The 23949-nt window shown below is 38.5% G+C and overlaps 1 protein-coding gene across 5 annotated transcripts in view; it reads right to left on the reverse strand.

Moving 5' to 3' along the window:
• The window catches only part of MACROD2 (mono-ADP ribosylhydrolase 2), an 881430-nt gene that overhangs the window by 656355 nt on the left and 201126 nt on the right, over positions 1 to 23949 (reverse strand). The gene's annotated exons all lie outside the window — the stretch shown is intronic.

The raw sequence follows: 23949 nt of genomic DNA on the forward strand, positions 1-23949 counted from the left end.
TGCAATTCTGGCAATCCCTTAATTCCCCTCCTTGTCCAGCAAGGACAATAAAGCTCAGTTCTATAATCTGACACCTCCTTCGCTTAGATGTCCAATTAAATAAACCTAAGTAGGTGAAGGACTCTTCAGAAACTGTGGGTTTTCTACCCAAAAATCCCCTGAAGTCTGTCTTAATATGCTGATGTAAATAAAGAGATATTGTTGCAGACAGAGTGCAAAGAAATTATGAACAGATCTCAAGAAATCACCCAGCTCATCATCTCATGCTCTCTGATGCTACTTAAATATCTATGTTATCCTTGCCAAATATTTGGCCAATATGTAAAAAGCTTTCCTGCCTATTTACTATTTAATGGTTGTGTAGCTGAGATGTCCTCCTAGTTTTAGGATGAAGTCTCTTCCTTTACTATAACTTTAAGCTGTTATTTCTGCTAATGCAGCCACCAGGCACAGAAAACAATTGATCACTATTCTCTTCCATACAGAACAAATCCAAGTCTGCCAACCTTTTCTCAAAGATCAGGTTTTAAATATATTTGAGTTTGACACATTTCTCTGCATTTTCCTCTCTAAAGCTGCCTGCTTGAGAAGTGAACCAAGAAATACAGGATGCTAAAAGGCATCTTGAATCCTTTTCTGGCATGAGAAAGGTATTTCACTTTCAACATTCAGACTCCTGTATCTTTAAAAACCCAGGGCCAACCTTCACCAAACCCTTTGTAGCTGCTGGATGTGTGGAGGTTCTCAGATATTTCAGACTACAGGAAAGCCTTTAACAGCCAATTAAGCTCCATATCTGTCTTGTACTGGGGAGCCCAGAACTGGACAGAGAATTTCTGTTGTTTATTGTTATTTATCATTCCTAAGCAAACACACAAACCAGACAGCATAGCACTAATTCTGTATTTTTAAAAGTCTCTGTGAAACTTTGACAGTGTAGGTGAAATTTCCAAAATGACAAGTATGGCAGTCACTATGCCCTTGTTCAAGTTTTTGGTAAGGACAGAGAAAGCTTTTAATTGCCATTAAAAGACCAAAGGCAATTCCTGCAAACTCATCTCTGTCATCTAAAAGTGACACACACAAACCACTTAACAAATACTTCCTTCCTTTAAGATTATGAAGCTAATCTAAATATGCTACTCACCTATTAGGTCTAGGTCATTTCATTAGATTCAAAAGAGAGGGTTTTTTTCTGTTTTTCAAAACACAGGAACTAAAATAAAAGTGAGGCTGACAGGCATTTGGTTGAATGAACTCACCTAATTATCAACCCTCAGCCCACAGAACTGCCCAAAGGAAGAGGGACAAAAAACATGAAAAAATTATCGTTCTGCAATCCCAATATTGTATAATATGAAGAGAGAGACAGTGGTCAAAACTGACAGCAATTAAGTATTCAAAGGGAATATATGCAGCAGAGATATAAATCTCTTTTCATTCCCAGAACTCATAATGCAAAGAAGGATGAAATGCTTCAGTAAAAAGAAAAAAAAAAAAAAAAAAAAAAAAAAGGTCTGTTACAAGGACAAGAGTTTTATTTTTCACCAGATTTTACACTTTAGAATAAATAAAAAAGCCTCCCGAGCCCCCCAACAAACAAACAAAACAAAATCAAACAAAACAAAAAAACAGGAACGGGTTTCAGCCAAAAAAATTCAATACTTTTACAAACACATCTGGAATATTTAATCTGAGGACAGCTTGGAGGCAGGGGAAGGAAACTAGACAGAAACATGGACTTGTGGAACTCCTACTTGGAAGGGTGGGAAAATACTCCAAGACAAAAGAGTTAAGAATTAGAGAAGAGGTTACAAGCAGGGAGGCCTGAGCACTCATTTAAATATTTTTGTGTTATGTTTAAGTTCCTTTATTCTCAGTTTATTTTACCTACATGCAGCACATATAAGAACATACCCTCGCAGTGAAATCTGATGTACCAAAAATTAAATTGTCTCTATCTCTAAGTTAACAAACATTAAGAGAGTGATGACAGGAAACTATTGAGACTCAAGAGAGAAGAAAACTGGTTTTTGTTTTCCTTTTGCTTTACGTGCAAAACTCAGCAGAGAATAAAGCACCTCTATATTTACAGTATGAAATACTGTATTTCATTAAACCTGATGCCTGAAATAATGGAGGTACTACAGACTTAGCCAGGCCCATGTTAGGTCTGAATGCAATAATTATCTTTTTACAAAAGGCATCCATTTCATTTCAGTGAAACCACAGAAATATTGCGTGTTTACATTATCTCCTCCAAAGCCTCACTTCCTTTTCACTTATTACATATATGAGACAGGAAGTTCAAATAACAAAGCTGAGGTGCATTAATGAAATGGAGAATTAGTTTTTGTTATTTGTTATGTGCAGGAAGAGATACACGTATGTGCCAAAGAAAATTGGGTGAGCATCAGCACTCTCTTTCCCTTTTAGGAGTGAAAATAAATTACCCCAACACAGATGATCATATGTTTCATGAAGTGTTGAACACTAAAGTAAGGAAATAGATGCATAACTCTAAGGAAAACCATAACACACAGGAATTCTGTATCTGGTTTGGTCATCAAAATATCTCTCTGAAATAAAGGAACAAGTTATATTCCCTGCCTGTGTTTCAAGGGATGTCTTTATTTTTGCAAGTTAAGAGAGATTTCTTTCCATTTTATAAATGGCACATTCCAGATGGGCAACAAAGGTATGCTTGCCATCTTCTTAATATGTCATATTTATTTTTAAAAATGTACTATCCTGTCCACAGGCAGTTATGCATTTAGCACATGGCCAATGCAGTGAGAAATTCTCAGACACATGAACTGTTGGGCAGAGCCTGGGTTTGCTTTGCCTGTTCTTGTTTGTGAATGCCAGCAGAGAGCCACAGATTTCTGAAAACATGCCACCAAAACGAAATGAAAACATTGATCACTTCATCAAGTCAGTGTTGTTTAAAGGAAGTTTAAAATTACTGCCTGAACTAGATTTCCAGAGATCAGTCCAGACACCAGACAATGATTTTATGCCCAGAAAGGCAGCATTGTCTTGCAGGTTCCTCCCAAAAGGCCTCCCTTCCATGCCATGTGCCAGCAGCAGTACAGATAACATTTAAGTACTGCACATACTCCCTTTCATCTTATTCATGCCTTTTTTCTAAGAAAAACCTGATTTCCTCTCAGACCACGCAAACATCTCCTCTTTTCTCTGCTTCCATGAAGCAGTGAAAGGGAATCCTCCCTTGCTCCATCTTGAGGAGATCAGAACAACAATATATCCTTTAGTATATTCTGGTATTCATTTATGAATTATCCTCACTTCCTAAAATAATCTATGTTGATATCTGGACACCACCATGTCCATCTGGAAGGAATATCAGTGTTTTGGATTACCACTGGTAATTCAAGAGGTACTGGGAGAGGTTGTTGCAAAACTCAAGCACAAGGCAGAATTCTGCTTGGGTTGCGTGCCAGCACTGAAAAGACAAACTGAGGAGCAGCATTATTTTGCCCTAAGATGAGTTCAAAGTGTTTTTTCTGACCTCCCAGAGAAACTCAGAAACTTGGTTTCTGGAGAAGGAATAAACAAACAAAAAAGGTCCACCCCAAAAGCTATATTGTTCTGAGACTTCAAAAGATCAGGCCCATGCTGAGTGGCTTGTCAATCACTTTTCTGTCCATACATCACTTCAAAACACACTTCAAGCATTTTTTTTAATTCTCTTTTGAGTTCTTGCAAATCCCAGAAGTTTAGACAATTTTACCCAACCGGTCTCAAACAACCCTTTGCAACTGTAACCCTTTGTAACTGTAACGTCAAAAAAAGTGAGAGCATGAAAACTGAAAATTAGATTTTCTAAATTAATACATTTGTGTACAGAAACATATTTAGAAGGATAGACAGATGGCCACCTTTGCCCCTGAGGCAAAGAAAGCCAGTGCCAAAGGGATTCCTGAAGCCTCTGACCACCACCACCAAGTGACTTGCAGAATTGAGGGATTCAGACTCACTCCAGTTCAGCAGCTGTGTTTTTAATTCTGATCAGCTCAGTCCCCTCTTCAATGGTGTTCCTACCAATACATGTAAAAAACTCAATTTCATATCTAATATTTAGGCTGCTTTTGGTTTATAAATTTGCATCTTTCTCAGCTTAAAACCATTCATTCTTTGCTCCATTTTCAGACCCAGAAGTTTCAATCTGGTAATATCCAACTAGGTCTTGGCCAAACAAATAACAATTAGTTGCTCTTCCAGTTTTTCAGATGCCCAAACTGCAGGGGAAAGAGCTTTGGTTGAGCTCACAATCAACTCAAACACACACTTCAAAGGAACTCAAGATTCTAGCATGCATTTAAAAAATTAGTTTTAGTAGTGGTTTGATGGCAATAAAACTTAAAAAACTATTATTTTTCTTCTGCTACAGCAATGTCCTTAATCAGAGAGTCACTTCTTCTGAACATGTGTGATTAATGTGCAATAGAAGAAATAAACATTTCCACCAAAGAGTCTTAGAAATGCAACTACTACACCAATAATTGTTTTAAATTGCCTCAGATTTCTAAATTAGACTCCAAGATTAGCCACACTACATTCATGCTACATCATAAAAAGCGATTGCCTTATACAAAAATCCTCTTCTACAGTACGTTATGCCTCAGATATTGAGAACTACCTTTCAAGAAACACACATATATTAGGAAATTCTAACTCTAGTAAACAGAACCCACATATTTCCTAAAAACTGTGCAACATGTCATCTCTTTTAAGGTTTCAAGGCTTAAAACTGTAGGAAACTGCTCTTACAGAAGATTGCAGATTCCCTAACACCGTAAATTTGACTCTGTAAATAATACATTGCAATAACGTCAGACAGGGGATGGCAGAACAAAATGATCAGCCAAGAACAAGCCATGGGCAGATGAGTCTTGGGGGGATTCATTTTGAGAAAGAATGGGGACACTTTTGCCAAAAGAAGACCTGCTAGGACTCATTCACAGGGGCAATATCTTCCAAGGTATTTTCAGAGGGAAAGGGGACATTTCTGTCAAAAGAAGACCTGCTAGGATTCATATTCACAGGAGCAAAACCTTCCAAGGTATAAACATGTCAATCAACCAGAACCTTTGTTTAAAGCCCTTTTCGATAAGCTGAAACATCCTCATGGCCTAGATACACGTTATGGCCCCTGAGGCTGAAAAACACCCAAAAAAGACAATTAACCCCAGCGCACATCAGGATTGCTTTTGTGGGAACGGGTCCTTCTGGCCAACAGTTAAACAGCAAATTCTGCTTTTTGCAAGGGCAAAGTCAGAAAACTCTGCCAAGGGAAAACAAACTAAGAGAGGCAACGGTGAATAAGGATCAAAAAAGCCATTCAGAAAGGTGATTTCTGTGTACACATTCTCCCACAATGACTACAATCTTCTTTGTGCTGTATGAAGCTTCGCCTGGGCATTGCTGTGGTGCTGAATAGGAATCAAACTGTACATCCCAGTATCTCATCTGAGCATGTAATCACTTGACAAATCAATCAGCACTCACTTCACTCAGAAATACAAAGGGACAGATTCACCTCCTAGTTCCAGGGGGATCTGCAATCAGAGATTGTGATGAAAAGAGCACAGGACTTTGCCTGTTCCTCTGCTCTACTGTTCTGCCTCAGGCAGCTCCGGCAGGATTCCACTCCCATCAATACCAATGACTAAGAGGAGGCACTTTTCCCTCACCTGGCTTTTGAAAAAATCTAAAAGTCAGCATAGGAATGGGAGGTGAACAGGAGTCAAATTTGGTGCCCAGGCTCTCTGGTCAGGCACCTTCCCCTCTGCTCTCCAGCTGGAGCTGAGGCACAAACCCCACAGCCAGGCAGGGAGGCACCGTGCTCTTGCCCTGCCAATGGGCTGCAGTTACACAAGAGAAGTAGGACAGAACCTGGCCAAAGAGAAAAAATCACTTTTCCCACAGGCTTCCCACTCTTTTTTCTTCTTTAAGGGAAGAATCTGCCTTGTGTGTGAACCAGTCACAAGGCACACCTACAAAACATGAAACAGTGCTTGAGAAGAAAGAGAAGTAAAAAGTCTCCCCGTATAAGGGAGATGGAGCTTTCTACCTGTGCTACCCAAAACTAAGGGGCTTCAACCAGAGATCAGTTCAACCCTGCTGCACAGTTCATCGCAGCAGACTGTACCTCTGAATCTTGTCACACAAGAACTTCAGGAATTCACTGAAAATTCACTTTCACATTGCAATGGGAGGAACAGCATTTATATCCTTAATACCATACTTTTGCAATGGAAAGACTGGCTTATACCAAACCCAAAGTAGTCATTCATGTCTGCAGAAGTTGTGCCATTTTCGTGCATGTTTCAAAGCCAGTGTTTGAATCCAAAACACTCCAGCCCTTCCCAAAGGAATTTTGTAGCAGGTGGCGTTAATGATCCCTGAAACAGGATTCTCTTTGCTGCACCAGCTAAAAGTTCAGGGAAAAGGGATTATGACAAAGGCTTCACCTGACCCAGTAATGCCTCTGTCATTTGTCACCTCTCATGTCAGTTTTAGAATAAGCAGGTATAACATTTCAATCATAACACTGCAGATGTATTACTACACTTGCCAAGGTTGAAGGCTAACGTGCTCTGAGCCATTCTCCTGCAGGAAAATACATGGAAATTAGAAAGACCTACAATTCTACAACTAGCTGCCAGTTTTCTGGAGGGCTTTTACAAACCTCTTCTCTGTTTAATCATGAAATAAAAATTTAAAAAAATTTAAATAGAGCGAGAAAGAGAGAGAGAGAGAGAGACAGACAGGAAAAAAAAAAAGCATGGTGAGATAGAGGTCAAACCAGAATGTCTCCAGTGAAATATCTGTGTGAAGGTTTTCTGAAGTCACTTTATTGAAAGTAACATTGCCTCTTGCCTTAACATGAATGCTTTCTAGTTTTCATTTATGTTGATTGCTCAGGCATTAAAAATGTTTGGAGCACCAGTGTAATAACACATAAGGAAGAGCAGAAAAATATGAAACCTAATATCTAAACCCAATGGTACAGATACATCAGAGCCATTATTTTGCCATTAAAGTTCTATCTTTATAATTAATTAAAGACCTTTGGACCTGTATTATACACTGGAATTATGTAAGTACATAAGCAAAGCATTTCACTATTAAATATGTACTTTTCTAAATTGCAATAAAATTAATTTATTTCACAAGGGCCATTTACCAGACATATATTAAATATACCACACAAATTCTTGGATGTTTACCCATAAATATTTAAGGGGTGGAGGAGAAATATATCAGATATATAATATATATATATGATATATATCAATTGTGTTTTAAATTAGTTCTAAACTATTGAATATCTTTTTAGACTTCTTTGATATTTTAAATGGCACTTTAGCACTTTAAAATGCTACAAGACAGGTATATCCACATATTTGAAAACAACTCCAAAAGGCAAAATCAGTGCAATAACAGCAAATTTAGAAAATCTGTGCCTAGAGATCTAATTTACGGGTGTTTTTATAAAGGAAAACAAAAATTTTCAGAGTCATCTCAGAGTTTTCATCTTCCAGTGCTACTGGTCATAACTAGAAACATTAGTCTGAAGTACCCTTACACGCATTTGTCTGCAATAAGTGTGAGAAGCACCACTCTTACATGTGTCAGAAACCCAAATCAGCATATATTCAGTTTAAATAAGAGTAAAATGACTACAAAGAAGAACTATACAAATCATATACAGTTGTATAAGTTTTTAAAACCCTTAATCCTTTGGCACTTGAGGGAGATGTTTATTTAAAGTACTAAGCTATTGAGAAAATACATTTTTGTGCTTTAGCTCTTCATAAAAAAATCCACTTATGTGCTCTACTACTTGTTTTTAGCAGATACAGTATGTCAAGACGTGGTCCTCAGTAGTAAATCAGAAGCTATTTTACTATAATTAAGCTGATGTCTTTAAAGAAAACAAGACATTTCAGGAATTTTCCTTCCCAGTCCAATTTACTCCTGCCCACACTTCCCAGTGCATGCAACCTCACACTCTGATTTCATGTTCCTCCCACTCCCTTTCACACTCAGGACTATTCTTTTCCCCTTCCTTTTCAGCCCATCTCCCTTTGTCCTTCTAGCTCCATTGCTCCTATGAATCCACCTCTCCTCCCACTTCTGCTATTTCCATATTTCTAAAAAAAAAAAAAAAAAAACAAAACAAAACAAAAAAAACCCCAAAAAGAACTCCACAAAGAAAATCAAATGACAGTAAAACCAATGAATAACCATGCAACTATACCAAGCTCCACTGATTTGTATGCAACATCAGACTCTGTTATCTCCTGCCTTTTCATTTATTTAGACTATAAAACAAACAAGTTAAGATCAGAGATTTAATTCAGTAGGTCACTTATTTGATTTCAGGATGCAAAGATGGATGGCTAGAGGAGTTTAGGTGGCTTAAGCAACTACTGAAAAAAAAAAAAAAACCAACCCAGAGAAAATTAGGCTTCCATCAAGGAGATGTAAGATTCTTCCTGAATTAATCTTAACAGCATCCTGGCTGCATCAACAAGATTACTTACATCTTGCACTACAACCAGCAGCAAGTTGGAGGGCCCTGCAGTGCCTGGTTGCCATGTAACTATCATCTACCATCCAAAGATATATTTATGTCTGGAATAAGAACTAAGCTTTTCCCATGTTATTGGTTTAACTGGAGTGTGGCTTCCCCTTTATCCTCCCCTCTCTGGCTTCTCTACTTCTGTTCTCTAGGCAGAGATTAAGTGCCTATATATCAAAGGACGATTGCCAAGGAAAGCAAAAGTTAGATTATAATCAACACAGAGCTGGAGCCTCAGTGCTTACACTCCTCTTATGGCTGCTATCAAAACAATAAATGCTCCACAGGCCTGAAAGACACATTCAGCCACATGTACTCTTGTCCCTTCATGGGGCAAGTGTCACCAGCCTGCAATGAATAGTGCATATGCACCTGCACAGATCTAAAAATTGAACCTGAAGTTCACATTAATAATGGAGCACTCCAGGTGGTCTGCAAGCTGAGGCCATAATGAGGAACTTTCAGTGACACATTAGTTATCAAATGCTGAGCCAGGTCACTACACATGAATAAAGTGATCTCGCCAGAAAGATGAAAGGGGAATTATTTTTTCTTTTTAAGAGAGATTACACCAGCCTTATGTAAAGGGTCTGAAGAAAGACAATGTGCTAAAACAGTTAACTTGATTAGAGTGGAACTGAATGAAACACATCAAGAGCTATCAAAGGAACAGAAAATTATTCTGAACTGTATATGCAACAGTGGCTAAATCCCACACCATGCCCTCTGAATCCCTGCTGACAGCAGACCTCTGAACTGGGATTGCATGGCCTGCAAAACCAGTGGAGGAAATTATGCTAGTCTCACGTGTGGCTGCTGGGAGCACAGACAATGTCAGAGGTGACAGCACCAGCCCTGGGAATCAGGAGCACCTTTCCCACAGCCTGCCTCTGCTGGCCCATTCCAGGGAGCAGGTTGCCCCAAGCTCTGTAGCCACAACCTTCATGCAGGGACATGGCAAACACAGGAAGAATAATCAGGGTCCCCTTCAGACTGTAAGAAACCGAGTACCCATTTGCCCTGCTTCACATCTGCTCGGTCCACTGGCAAGTAGGAAGGACATGAAAATACTCTGGGACTTTTCACAGGGAACTTGCTCAGGTCAGAGGATGACAGAGAGTCTGTAGAAGATCATTCCTCCTTCAAAGAGCCTGGGCATTGTGTGTTTAGGGAATAACAAAGAGAACACAAAACTGACGTTCCATGTGACCTTCACACAGCCCTGCTAGGAGGCCCTTCCAGCAGACACCACACAGCAGTTCTGACCTGTTCCCTCCTGTACACCTCATCCAGAACACTCACTTGGTGTCCTCAGCCAAAACCCAGTACATCCACTTGGTTTTCTCAGCCCAACAGGGCTTTGCCCCTGCAAATGAATGGTGATAGGAAGACTCAAACCTCAAGTATCCTCTTTCATCCCACAAGAGGCAAAGAGAATCTGGATCCAGAAATAAGAAGTCTCAGAAGGTCTTAAGCTTCACAGACTTCTAAATCTTCACCCCAGTGCTTCACCCTGGGGCAAAATTACTTTTAAAGCTTTGTCTTCTGAGAAAGAAACACAGGTTGTTGTAAGAGGGAGCAGATGAGTATTGGATTGCCTGCTCATCAACACGTATTGCAACTGCAGGTTGATGAAATCTGGAAATGGGGAAGGGATGAAAGAAGAGAGCAGGATGGTGCCCTAAAACTTGGTAACACTAGGTCTGTTTGAAGTTCTCCACGTATTGTAGTATTGCTGTGAAGCACTAGACCAATACAATTATGCTATAAATCAAGTTCAGTTTAGACTAGAAAAGCTCTTCATCTATTTCACAGATGGATAGAGTACAAGGACACGGAAAAATTAAAGGAGTAAAGTCTCTACATTTTGTTAGTAACTGGTCCTGTAATCAAAGGAAAGTTTTTCTTACTTGCTACTCTGCTTTTTCATGAAAAAGGTATTACAGTGACATACTCAAAGATATAATAAGAAATACCACCAAATACAGAATAAATCAATTAATTGTTCTTCTCATAATTAAAGCACTATACAGAAAATACATCTAAGTGTTCCTACCAATATGCACAATTCAAAATTAACAGCATTCAAACATCTTCAGAAAGATTAACATAAATGAAATTGCACCAGCTTGGGGAAAAAAAAAATACAACCCACAAAAATAAGTCTATCTACTGCATAACTCTGGAAACTGAATGTAAAGCTCTCCCTGAGAGAAAGCCAGCTCCCAATCTTATGAAGCTGCTTTAGCTTAATTGTTTTGAGATGTAAATGTAAACAGTGCAGAGTGACATTCTTCACTTGGGAGAAAAACCAAAACCAAAGAATAAACACAGTTGCTGGATCTGAAGCAAGCTGTTCACTGTCCTGAAAGAATATAACTTAGACATGTTTTCATGCTGAGAAGCTAGAGAAGCCAAAGTGCTGCTTAAGGCCCATTTGAGACACTTCTGCACCTAATGAGGCCAGCATATTTTTTGCAAGATAGTGTTATTTTCTTTTTTTCCAAGCATCCCTACATGGAAACTGATAACAGTTTCTGAAATACCACAGCCTGTGTATTATCACCCAAATAAATCATTGTACTTCTGGGGGGAAAAAACTGCTTCTGGAATAGGAATAATGGAAAAATGAATCCAAAAGCCAAAAACATACAGGAACTAAGTGAAAAGTTGTTATTCCCATCAGTGTCAGGTCTTGTTGCCAGAAAGCATTAATCCTGATACTAATTTGAAGACCTAATCCTGATACTAATTTAAAGATTTCTAAGAATTAATACTAAACATACCTATTATAGTATTTTTTAAATTCATTTTTAATGAAACCTGACCACTAACTCCATCAAGCTGCTCTTAGAAATCAAGCTTACTAATTTTCACATCACCTGAAACATAGTCCTCTGCCCCTAACAGGCTCTTTCTGAAAAAACAGTACGTTAACATTCATTACTACAACCCATTGATGTATAGTTTATTTGTGGTTTTAAAGTTTTCAACCACTTTTCTCTGATGCAATGCATAATCAGTAGTAATTAAAAGACTACCTTAAAAATGGAAGCCTCTGAACAAATTTTGTGATAAACCATCAAAGGACTGGAGTTTGAAGTAAAAGCCTGAAGGGTAAAAAACAAACTAAACTTGAAATAATGTAAATCTCTAATAAACATGGCAGGAGTGGAGGAGATCTCTACCATTAACAGGCCTGGAAAGCTTAATAAAAAAAAAAAAAATCAGACACAGCTTGTTTACCAGGATGTAGAATTAAATCAATGGATACTGTCTTTATTGCACCAGAATAAATCTGAACTTTTATATTTCTATACTGAAAATGGTTCAACTGCACAATCACACTTCACAGCTCAAGGCAAAATGATCCCACAGGATCCTTAAAGAAAAAGCAGTGTATTTTGGTTCACTGCCACTGACTTGTAGTCCATGGTCAGCTTAAAATCCTTCTTTGAATGAATCCTTAAAAAGTATCTAAGAGATGCTGGCAGCAGGCTTGAACTCATGGTACATACAGGCCATATTTCTATTAAAAAATGTATACTTGTTCACAAGAGGTTGCAAAATGCTTATGCAGACGATTTTTTCTTTAGTAGCTGGAATGTTGCATGGGTATCTTATTCTCTAGAATGCATCAATCATTTATCTAATTTTTCTATTACACTTAATGCCAAATTTATCTAATTATGGATTACTGATTAACGACTAGAAGCTAGAAAATACAAGCTTTGCTTACTTTTACTTAGTAGGTTAAAACAATTGCCAAACTGCAAGTGGAAACATTTACAGCATTTCCTGTTCACTTTATTTAAAAATTAACATTATAATTTCAAAACCTTTTGAGAGTCAATTCTCTCCAAGCACACACTTACATCATTTCAAAGCTCAGATCCTTGAGCTTTAAAGATAATACTTGAGTTTATTCTTGCAGGCAAAGAATTCTGCTGAAAACTCTTTCAAAATGTTTGAACAAGCATTAATGAAATGGTATCAAAAAGTTCACAGAGCCAGGCTTGCAGTCAGAAGCAGTTTTACCAGTGTTCCATGAAATTCAGCTCCAGACAACAGACCCCTGCATAGTTCAGACTTTTTCAAACAGACAGGAGCAGATCTGCTGGGGAGTGTGGTAAGTTTGTCAATCCTCAAAATCAACAGGATAGCTGGGAAAGGGAGTCTGAACTATTGCAACACCTGAAACCAAAAATGAAGAGCTCATAAATGGCTCTGAACACATCCAAATTAACAGTAATATAAGTGTTCAGAACTCATTAGTGTTTCCTATGTATATCAATCAGAAATGCTACTACAACTCCTTGGAGCAATCAAATAGTGTAAGCACTTTTTTCACTGGAAGCTGAAGATACAGAAAAAAATTCTTGCATAGTACAAAGATAAAAGACTGCCTTCTGAATTCAGCTACTATTAACACTTGCACCTGGTGGTTACATAATTAAATACAGAAAACAACAATTGTACCCTAAGAGAAACTTAATTAGATTAGGCATGTAGTAACAAATGCAAAATTACCATCATTAGTATGTCAGTGTACTACAAATGGAAATGCCTAAATGCCAAGCCCACAGCTCCCATTTCTGATTTATTCCCACAGATGAGGAGGAGACAGCGATTTGTTCCCTTTTGTAATTTCAGGACAATTGCATCTAGGTGAGATTTACCCAAACAGGAGCAGGCTGGACTACTGCTGGCATCTCTCTCCCAGAAATTCAGGTGCGCTGCTGTTGACAGATGTTTTGTGCTACAAAAGCAAAACCAGATTGGGCAGTGTGGAGCAAACTAATGAGTCTACAAAACTCCTGCACGTCCTGATCCTTTCACAGGCTCCTGCTTGGCTCACAGAGGAGGCACTGAATGACATGACAGCTTCTCCCCCAGCTGAAAGCAACAGGAATCATTTAATTTCAGGCCTAAAGCTGTACCAACAACCAAAAAAGTATAAATTAAGATTTCAGGGAAAATGTTGCAATGGGATGATGGTATAGATAGTGATGAACTTGAAAAGACTGCCTATGGAAGCTGCAAAGTAACAACCAAGAAGACAAAGGAGGAATTTAAGAATGCTCCACCAAGAGTGACCTAAGCAAAAGGGATATTCTCTGAACAAGTCTTGCTTTCCCTGATTATATATACAATTTTTTTAAATAGCTGGAATACCTTTTCCCAGACCTGCTAAAGATCAGCAGCTGTGAACCTGTGGGTCAGAGTCACACAAGGGAAAAAAATGATCTCCACAGTTATAATCAAATACTTTTCCAATTGTCTTCCACCATCTTAGGGGAAACTACATGCACAAACCTTCAGATCCCAGCACCATGATAGGTCAGACTCAGTATGACCAAAGACAATTGTGGATGTCACAGACTTGTGATCCCAAAGGTTCTATTCCACATCAAATGGACACATCACTGCAAGCTTGTAGTTCTCTAAATGCCAAGATACTCCAATCTGTCAGGAATTACTGTGAGCTTAATATGGGTATTTAAATGTGTTGTACATTTAATCAGCTTTCCTCAGTTACTACATTACAAATACTCCCCAAGTTTTAGGGCATTAATTTGCCCAAAAAAGCTCTTAAGGACCACAGCAGCCTTCCTGGAGAATTCATGCCTGTGAAATAATTTAAACATTACCAAATTGTAAAGTCAAACAAGTCTTGCTTACAATCGTTCACAGTTGTCTCCCCAGGCAGGACAGATATTTAACTAAATCTAGCACCTAAAGCTACATATTATTTAACAGCTTTTTGGTAAGAGCTCCAGAGGAGACCTGATCCAACTAGTTCAATAAGAACTATTAGGATTTAAATAACATAAATGAGGAAAACACCTGACTAAGAACTCAGGCTTTTTTTAGAAAAAGCCATATCCTTATCCTTGATGGCAAACCTATTATCAAGTTAGTGTGAACTCTGCCATACTTTTGCTGTATTACTAAAATTTTCAATTTCTCCTGGTAAAAAAAAAACCCTTTCCTTTATTAAGAAAACACAGAGAAGCACTGGGCAATAAAACCGAAGAACAAAAAAAATTTTAAAATAAACTTAAGAAATAAAAACTTTAAAATAAAGAAGCCTGGTTCATGACCTTTTTAAGGAAAAATCAAGGTATTATGGTGTATAGATAACATTGTTTCTGGAGAAATCTGCAGATACATGAGATAACCCAGCTGTGCAGCCATGAAACATTTTTCCTGAATAAATAAGGAACTATAGCAACCAAGGGTAACATGGCCTCACATATGCTGTAATAATAAGACATAATGAAGGGTCTTCTGGGAGCTCTCCCACTACTGCTAAAATTTTATAGCATGCAATTTGGGAAGTGATTTTGAAAAAGAGAGAATCCTGTTTAATATTTGATGCCCATTGGTACTTCTTTCCTTTATAATCAAACAATTTCCTCTAAACATCCACATTCTTTATGTTGAAAAAAAAAAAATCAACTGCTCCTGCTGAATCAAGTCTCAAAGGGAAAGATGATAATGTTATATGAACTTTACAGTATTTGCTTGGTATGTCTTATTTGCAGATACCATCTTATTTAAACAATCATATGTTTGCAATTTTCCAGCTCCTGATGAAAAACTGACCTGTCATCAGAGCAAATTTCCTTCAAAACTTACACACTGCTGTTATCTGTACCTGGTGTTATAAAGAACATCCCTTTTTTGAGACTCATTCCACTAGTTGTTTATGTATAAACTTGTAAGAGCTCTTGTCCTATTCCATGGTGAGGACATGTGACTTTTCCTTGCTGAAAAAAGTGACTTGAAGTAATTTTCTCATTAATCTTCCAATTTGTTGTTCAGCTGCCATTTCAGGGCAGAAGTTTTCTACTGCCTCTTTTGTTCCCTGCAAGGGCAGTCCTGCCTGCAGCACTAATTGCTTGTAAACCCAGAGAAGGGGTGAAATTCCACCACAGCTGGGTTATATCTGCATTGAACAGAGGCCGCACCCTTGGGCAAATAATCCCCATGGAGAAATTACTGCCCAGTCATCAAGGGTAAAGAAATACAAAGAAGGTAGTAGCACCAGGGTTTTTATCCTTTTACAGCAACAATACCACCTTCATTCCTAAAAAGCCATGGAACAGCAGACAGTGACCACTGTGGTACAGCTGCACTGGGTTAAACATTTTATATCAAAATGGTAATGGGAAGATGAAGAAATATGACAACCACAACAGTAGGCATTCATAAACTTTTCCTTCACTTGCAGCAGCTCTGAAATTGGCAGTTCTCTTTCATTTGCCTGAGGAATTAATTCATTTAGAATAGGAAATTACTGCCTGCTCAGAACACTTTTCCCTTCATCCCAGCACAAACTGGTGAAAGGAAGAAGTGCCACTACCTGCATTTAGAGGCTGATGATATGACTGAAGATGAGAGGGATTGGTGACTAAAGCTGTGATTAAGATAGCATAAGAATAAAGATGGCAATGAAAGGGCACAGTCATGCAAATTCAAAGAGAGAAAATCTGGGACTAAAACTAAACCATTTCCCAGTAAAGAAACTGGATGGTGAGCCAGGAGCAGAGAGGATCTGTGACTGGCTAGATATGGAGACTTGTTTTAAGAAGTGAACATTAAGGTAAAAAGTTAGAAAGTGGACACTCACTTCCTGAACCCCAAATGTTTGAGAACACAGTCTCATATTACCAGCAGTAGAGGAAGCTATCACTCATCTCTTCCTCCCTACACTTGTTTCCACACCCATCACTCCTCTCCTCAATCAGCTCTCTGCTCCTTAATCACATCAAAGCACCTTTTTAAGACCACCGTTTGAAATTGTCTAAGTAAAAATGCTCCCTAATGCAAATTCCTCTATAAAATGTACACTTAGGCCTGCAGTCTTCGGAATGGATGAGAATGAGGGAGTAGTGAACTGTAAAATGTAGGTAGTGGGACTGGGAACAAGAAGTAGAGAAGAAGGTAGGAATCTCAAGGTACATTTCAACTTCCATGAAAGGATTATTTATAATCTGGTGTTACATTCTCAACTTCTATACAAGTTCCAGTTTGAAGAATTGCTTGGAATTTATCAGACCTACTTTTTGAAACAAAAGGACTTCCATTCTTCAGATAAATGCTGTATACCCTGGGCCTTCAAATAAGAATTCTAATGATAATCTCTGGGTTTGTTGGTTTTTTGGGGTTTTTTTTTTTCTTCCTTCTTTTGGTGAAGGCAACACCATTGTTTTGGGGAAGACAAATAAACTACCTATGAAATCTTTAATTTACTAATCAAATCATATACCAAACTGGTAAGTACCATAAATACTGGTGGGCAGATCAGACTTGAAGTATTCAACAAGTAAACCTTAGGTTTGCTTTGAGCGAAGAGGATGCCTGAGATGATGTTCCAGCTGGAAGAACAGTGAAGTTGTAGAGTTAGAGGCAATATCACATACATACACACATGCACAGAGATTGTGAGCCTCCAGGCAACTTCAATTTTGGCACTTCCTAACTTTAAGTACTTGGATTTGCACCTTAATAACATTCTTTTAATATTGTGTGTGTATAATACGCTCATAGATTACTCAGCCAAGACGTAATTGATTTAATCAACTACATTTATGAATTATTTGGGAAGCTTACCCCGGTTTGCTAAGTTGCAGCCCTGCCCAACAAAAATTAAAGCAGATGCCTCTGTGAAGCCCAGAGAAACAAGCTGATAATGTAAAAGAAACAGACTGAACTGTAACAGAAGTGTGACAAAAAATATTTTGTTCTTTGCTACTGTATATGTAGCCAAAACTACAACACGACAGATCTGCCAGTCCAAATGGCAAAAACATAATTTTAAAAAGAAAATCAGCTTGAAAAGAAACTTGAATTATACACCAAACACATTACGAGGCACTTTCATAAAGAACAAAAACACGTAGATTAGGTGACTTTGTAAAGAAAAAACTCCAACTATTCTACACATAAACATGTGATATATGTTATAAAGTAATTCGTGTTTTGTGAAAGATAAATCATGTTTGTAGAAATAAAGAATTTAATAAAGTAACTTTAGATATACTGAGCCACAGAGAGGAGAAATACTGCATCACAGAATTCCAGCGATGCAGATGCTAACAAAGACGCAATTAGCAAGTTAATAGAATCAGCCCCAATGGAGGTTACTCATTATGGGACAGTCCACAAAAGTCCCTGGCCGTGAGGACTTGATAATCGCCACCGAACAAGATAACCAGGGTCCTCAGGAAAACCTACATTTCAATACCCAGTTCCAGTAAACCAAAATCTGCACACATCAAAATTCATTGCTGCACTAAAACTGTTTTTTTCCAGTCCACAGTGGAGAAAGGAAACTACATGAACATTAGCGTCCACCGCAGAAACAAAGGGACTTTTGCTCCAGGCCAGAAAAACTGTATAAAAACGGACTGCCCAGGACAGGCAGTTGTGAACACAGGGGGATCCGATGCGATAGAAGCCAGACCAGTGTGTGTGTTCACCCAGCGCTAACCCCAGGTTCGGTGTTGTCTTTTTTGATTGTCGCTAATGAGGACTCTATTTTTGGTCACGAAAATAAAAATTGTTTATTAAATCTTTTAATTTGGCCTGATTCGTTTATTATCTATAATAATCTTAGTGACCGCAACGTGATCCTGTTTTGGGGGTCCGGGAAGCCCCCCCTTCCACTCAGGATGCACCCTGCTGATTTTAGGAGCCTGGTAGAATCAGGGAACTCCTCAGAACCAACCGGATCCTGAACTGAAAGCCAGAGACGCAATCAAAAAGGCGATCAGACAGCCCAGAACTCTCGGATAACTGCAGCAACTTTTTTCACTTGTAAAACTTGACATGCATGAAGAATCCACACAGGAAAAGGAACCCAACGTAAGCATTGCATAGTTGAGTGAGGTGTGACTGAGTGCGTGTGCGAGATGTAATTTTATCACGGAGCGAGTCCAGACCCTGAAATCGCAGTTCCACTATCCCGCAAGGGACGTGGTCGGTCACAGAGGAAGAGAACATAACGTGGTAGAACCCCTTCTCATGTGTCAAGCCTGAAACTAAGGGTGTTTTGGGGATCAGTCACGGGAGGACCAAAAGGGAGGGTACGTTCCCTGGGGAGTGGGAGCTGGTAAAGCTTTTGGATCCAGGACTAGGTAAAGTCCAGAAAAGGAAAAGAGAGCTCAAGACCTTTCAAAAACCTACAAAATGGTTCTCTGTGCAAGGGGAGTAGTTTGGTAAAATTCAAATAAAAAAATTAAAAACTCGAGTACAGCACCGCTCAGACTCAGAGGATCCCGGCATATAAACACAGTAAGGAAATATACAAGGATAGTGTGCAGTAGCCTTTTAAGAAAATGGGACAGAGGAAAAGTAAAATTCAGGGAAAAGCCCCAGAAAAGCTGGTAAAGGCACAGGGGCGCAAGTTATCTGAGATCCCATGAGAAAGCCCATTCAGATGAATGTTAGAACATTGGGAGGAAAGTCCTGACAGGAAGAAGAAATCCAAGGAGAAACTAATTCATTACTGCATAGAAGTTTGGGAAGATAAGGAAATACGGAAACATGTAGTTTGGCCCATTTTTAGAACATTCGAAAGATGGGTTTGTCTAGCCCTGCTTAGCCACGCAACTGGTAAGTATCCACAAATAAAAGAGGAATGGCCTGCCGAGAGGATAATAGAATATTATAGCCCTGCAACATGGGCAGAGGATGGGAGTTGGGGATACAAAACTCCAGTTTACCTGTTAAACAGATTGATAAGGCTGGAGGTAGTAGTAGAAAGTGTGTCAAACCATACTTCAGATGCCCTCGACTTACTGGACAAACAGCATTCCCAGATGCAGGCCTTTGTGTATCAGAACAGAATAGCATTGGATTGTCTGTTAGCTGAAAAAGGGGGAGTCTGTGGAAAGTTCAATGAATCAGAATGCTATATAGAAATTGACAATTATAGAGAAACTATCAGGAGACCAGCAGCAGAAATAAAAAAGGTAACACACGTGCCTGTACAGAAATGGAACTCCATTCTTCAGGTCTCTTGGTGGGACCAGTTATTCGAGGAAGCATAGTGAAAAAAGGTAGCATTTTTTGTACTCTACTCAGTAACTGGAATCATCTTTTTACCTTGTCTAATACCATGCTTTATTAGATTAATACACTCAGTAGTGCAAGGCATGCAAACAGCAGCCATGCCCATAGATCCAGAACTCGCTACAGGACTAGGGGGTAAAAGAATGTCCAAAATATTGAAAGTGGGAAAAAAAGAAGTAAAATCCAATACAGTAGAAGCACTAGTAAATTTTGAGAGAAAAAAAAAAAGGGATAAGTTCACTTATCAAGATGGTCAAGAACAATCACTAGAAGAATGGGATAGTAGTGAAGAATCAGAAAAGGATAAATGGAAAAAATATAAAGGGAACACAAATTAATATGTTTATGTAAAAGGGGAGGGATTGTGATATGTGTTATAGAGCAATTCGTGTTTTGTGAAAGATAATCATGTTTGTATAAATAAAGAATTTAATAAAGTAACTCTAGGTACACTGAGCCAAAGAGAGGAGAAAGATTGCTTCACAGAATTCCAGTGCTGCCACGATTAGCAAGTTAATAGAACCAGCCCCAATGGAGGTAACTCGTTATGGGACAGTCCAGGAAACTCCCTGGCCATGAGGACTTGATAATCGCTGCCGAACAAGATAACCAGGGTCCTCAGGAAAACCTACATTTCAATACCCAGTTCCCTTAAACCAAAATCTGCACACATCTCTGCACTGAAACTGTTTTTGTCCAGTCCACAGTGGAGAAAGGAAACTACATGAATATTAGAGTCCACAGCAGAAACAAAGGGACTTTTGCTCCAGGCCAGAAAAACTGTATAAAACCGGACTGCCCAGGACAGGCATTTGTGAACACAAGGGGATCCCATGCGATAGAAGTCGGATCAGTGTGTGTGTGTTCACCCAGTGCTGACCCCAGGTTCGGTGTTGTCTTTTTTTGATTGTGGCTATTGGGGACCATATTTTCGGTCGCGAAAATAAAAATTGTTTATTAAATCTTTTAATTTGGCCTGATTCATTTATTACCTATAACAATCATAACATAACTTACTGTATGAGAATCACCAAAATTCTGCAGCTGAAAGAGGCTAGATTTGATAATAAAATCCAGTATTTTCTTAATCCAAAAGACTTCTTTATCATCAAATATTTTAAAACACTTTTTGATTGATACAATACAAATTAAAATTAGAAATGAACAGTGTTTCTCTAACGTAATGATAAAAAAGGCCCAGTAAGAACAGAGAATTCTGTGTATTTAAAATTATTAATGGTAGTAGCCTCAAATAAATCACATTTGTTCTATATACAGATTTTCTCCCCTTACTGTAGAACTGTTTATCTAGCAGTACTTATTTGCAGTTGGTAGTCCTGCCATTCCCTTAGAGAATTTGCTGTATCACCAATTAAGGTCTAATTTTCAGAAAGTTGCTCTCAGCAGAGCATGTTTTCCCTTCCTCCAAACATCATCCTGTTTTTACCAATAGCACTCATACAAAAATTAAAATTCCTCTTCCTTCCAAATAGGAATCACAATTTCTACTTGCAAAACTGATCTAAGTTTTTACGTTTTTACTTTGCCTTCAGGGACCTGATTTTTGCTCTTTTCTACATGGACCTTTTGCAAAACATACAGTTCCCTAGTCACATTTTCCAGCTGGAAACTGGAGAAAACATTACTTCTCTGTTCACAAAGTAATTAGGTCTGTGGAGTATTTAGACTGTGTGACAATAATGCTCACAGAAACGAGGTTTACCATGTGTTTTCTTTCATGTCCACGCCCTCTCCAGCAGTTACCAGCCCTGACCGCTTCACATCTCAGGTTACTTGTTTCCCCACTACATTCGGTTTTAAAAACAAAGTCTAAACTGTTGCTACAAAGTCATTCAGGCTAAACTTGAAGCTCCAGAAAGGGCAGAGAGGTTTTTATTTGTTTCTTAAATCACAGGAGCTGTCTACTTTGTAGTCTTCAGAATGTCATTAGAATGAAAATTAGCAACTCTAAGCTGCATTGCCACCCAATATTATCAATTCAAAAAGATGAGCAACTGCAAAGATAGACTCGTACACGCAGGCCTTCCACTAAAGAGTTTCTCAAAAAGCAATTCCACAGATGTAAGCGTTTTAACCCTTCATTACCAATTATGACATTTCATTTTCTGTAAAATGCCACAAGTTCATCCCACTTCACATGTCTGATACAGCGTTCTTAAAGCTGGAAGGAAGAAAAGCACACTGAAAACAAAGGAGGACAGATTTTTCCCATACTCAACTATCTTGCCATCTGCTCTGCTGGAAATTTTCTTGGCTTTTGAAAAGCTACATCTTATAAAATCTGTAAGCACTTTGCTTAGAAGAAAGAACTTTGGAAAAATGTGATCAGGAAAAAGCAATTCATTTATGAGAAGTGAAGCTCTGCAGAAAGAGCAGAAAATTTGAAATAGAAGGTGAGAGGTGAATGCAGACCTGATTTCATATTCCTTCATTCTGCACAGCAAGAGGAGAGTTGTAAACTCTTTCTGTAATATCTGTAATTTCAATACTTTGGTTTTCTCCTAGGCTCTGTACTTTATTCCTGGGTTTTATTCCAAATTGTCTTTGAAAATATAGTGACTAAGAAGTAATTGCTTTCATTAGGAGAAAGAAGAAACTATTGTAAATTCTTTTCATTACAGGAGGTGGGGAATTAAGGGTGATAGCAATCTCCAATCTCTGTACATCAGTAGACAGCAGTGTAGTGATCTTCTCCCTCCTTCTGGGAGGTATGAGAGTTATGTAATGTCCATCTTCTCCTTTTACTGGATGTGAGCTTTTTAAAAGAATAACCAACAAGAATCAGCAAACAGATGGTGCCATTTTTCTGTGCCTTCGTGCTCACACCTGTATCCACATTTGATGTAGAAATTAATGAGCTTGGGGCTTAGAGATACTTTTAAGAAACATTCTACTGATTAAGGACTTTGTTTTGTATTTAGGCATACCAGCATGAAAGCTTCAGTAAATGGGTTGATATTCAAAAGTGCCTCTATATCTACAAGTCAAGTACCTCCATCACTCCTTATGTCACTTCTATTTCTTTTAATACCCCCCTGTAAAACCAATTAAAACAATTTTAAATGTTTTAAATTGCATTTTGCATTTTCCTCCTATTGTAGCCTGGTCGTCCTACAGGACCTCCTTTCCTGGTTCTTCTCAGGACCAGGAAAATAGCTGTAGATCTTACCTCTGAATAATAGATTTAAAAACATCACCACCCACTGTCTGAGCCTAACAAAACACATCTTTCCTGCCGTGTCTGCTTCATTCTTACTTCAGCGAAAGGGACACTGTTGAGATTGTTCAGCATGAAACAGAACACCTTTGACAGATATCCCAATTTACTGATTTTTCTTTGAGGAAACCAACCCAATGCTTCATTTTAAAAACCACCCTCTGTAGAGTGGTGTACATATATCCTCAAAAGCTCAACTTGATTCTCACTGCAACACACAGAGATGTGCATCACTTCTGGCACTCCCAGCCTGTTCCCCCTTGGCAGCTGTGCCCCTCATCTTCAGCTATCAGAACACAGCCTCAGCAGAAGACTCCTGAGCAGCATCTTGTGAAATGAAAAAATTGTGTTTTCTGCATACAGGACACGTGAGACATATATGGATTTGTCTGAACGGGGAAAATGTGTTTACATTTTTAGACCACACTGCATTGACATAACAAACAGGCTGTGAATTGCCTCATACATCAGGTGGTACCTGTCATTTAGAGAAGATCACTTGTCATTTGTGATCGCTCTCCCAGATTTGCAGCTCTGTCCCCCAAGATGAAACAAAGAGAAAAAAAGGAAAGAAATACATTCCTTATATAACCACCTGCCTTTTCACCTTTGATTTGTATCAAGAGTGCCTCAGATCTTCCATGACCACGAACTAAAGGTCCCAGTCTAAGAAAATTAATGTCCTGTTTTTATGTATTTATGTACACACATGCTAAATCTGGCTTTATGAAGCAATTGCAAGATCAAGTCAAAAACATATATAGTGACATGCATATATATATGAAAGTCATGTATAGACAGAGAGCAGAGAGCATGTATGTTCATGCTTTACTTGTGAGTACATAACACTGTAATCACCTCATAATGAAATTAAACAAGAGGCCTCACAATTAAGAGTGAATTCAGAGTGTTGTGGACTCAGCACCCAGCAAATGATGAGTGAAAAATAAAACACCATCACTTCCTAATGCCCAATTGAGGCAACAGCAATATTAGTTAATATTATTTATTATTG

This window comes from Catharus ustulatus, chromosome 3 (assembly GCF_009819885.2).
Source record: "Catharus ustulatus isolate bCatUst1 chromosome 3, bCatUst1.pri.v2, whole genome shotgun sequence".
NCBI classification, from domain to species: domain Eukaryota; kingdom Metazoa; phylum Chordata; class Aves; order Passeriformes; family Turdidae; genus Catharus; species Catharus ustulatus.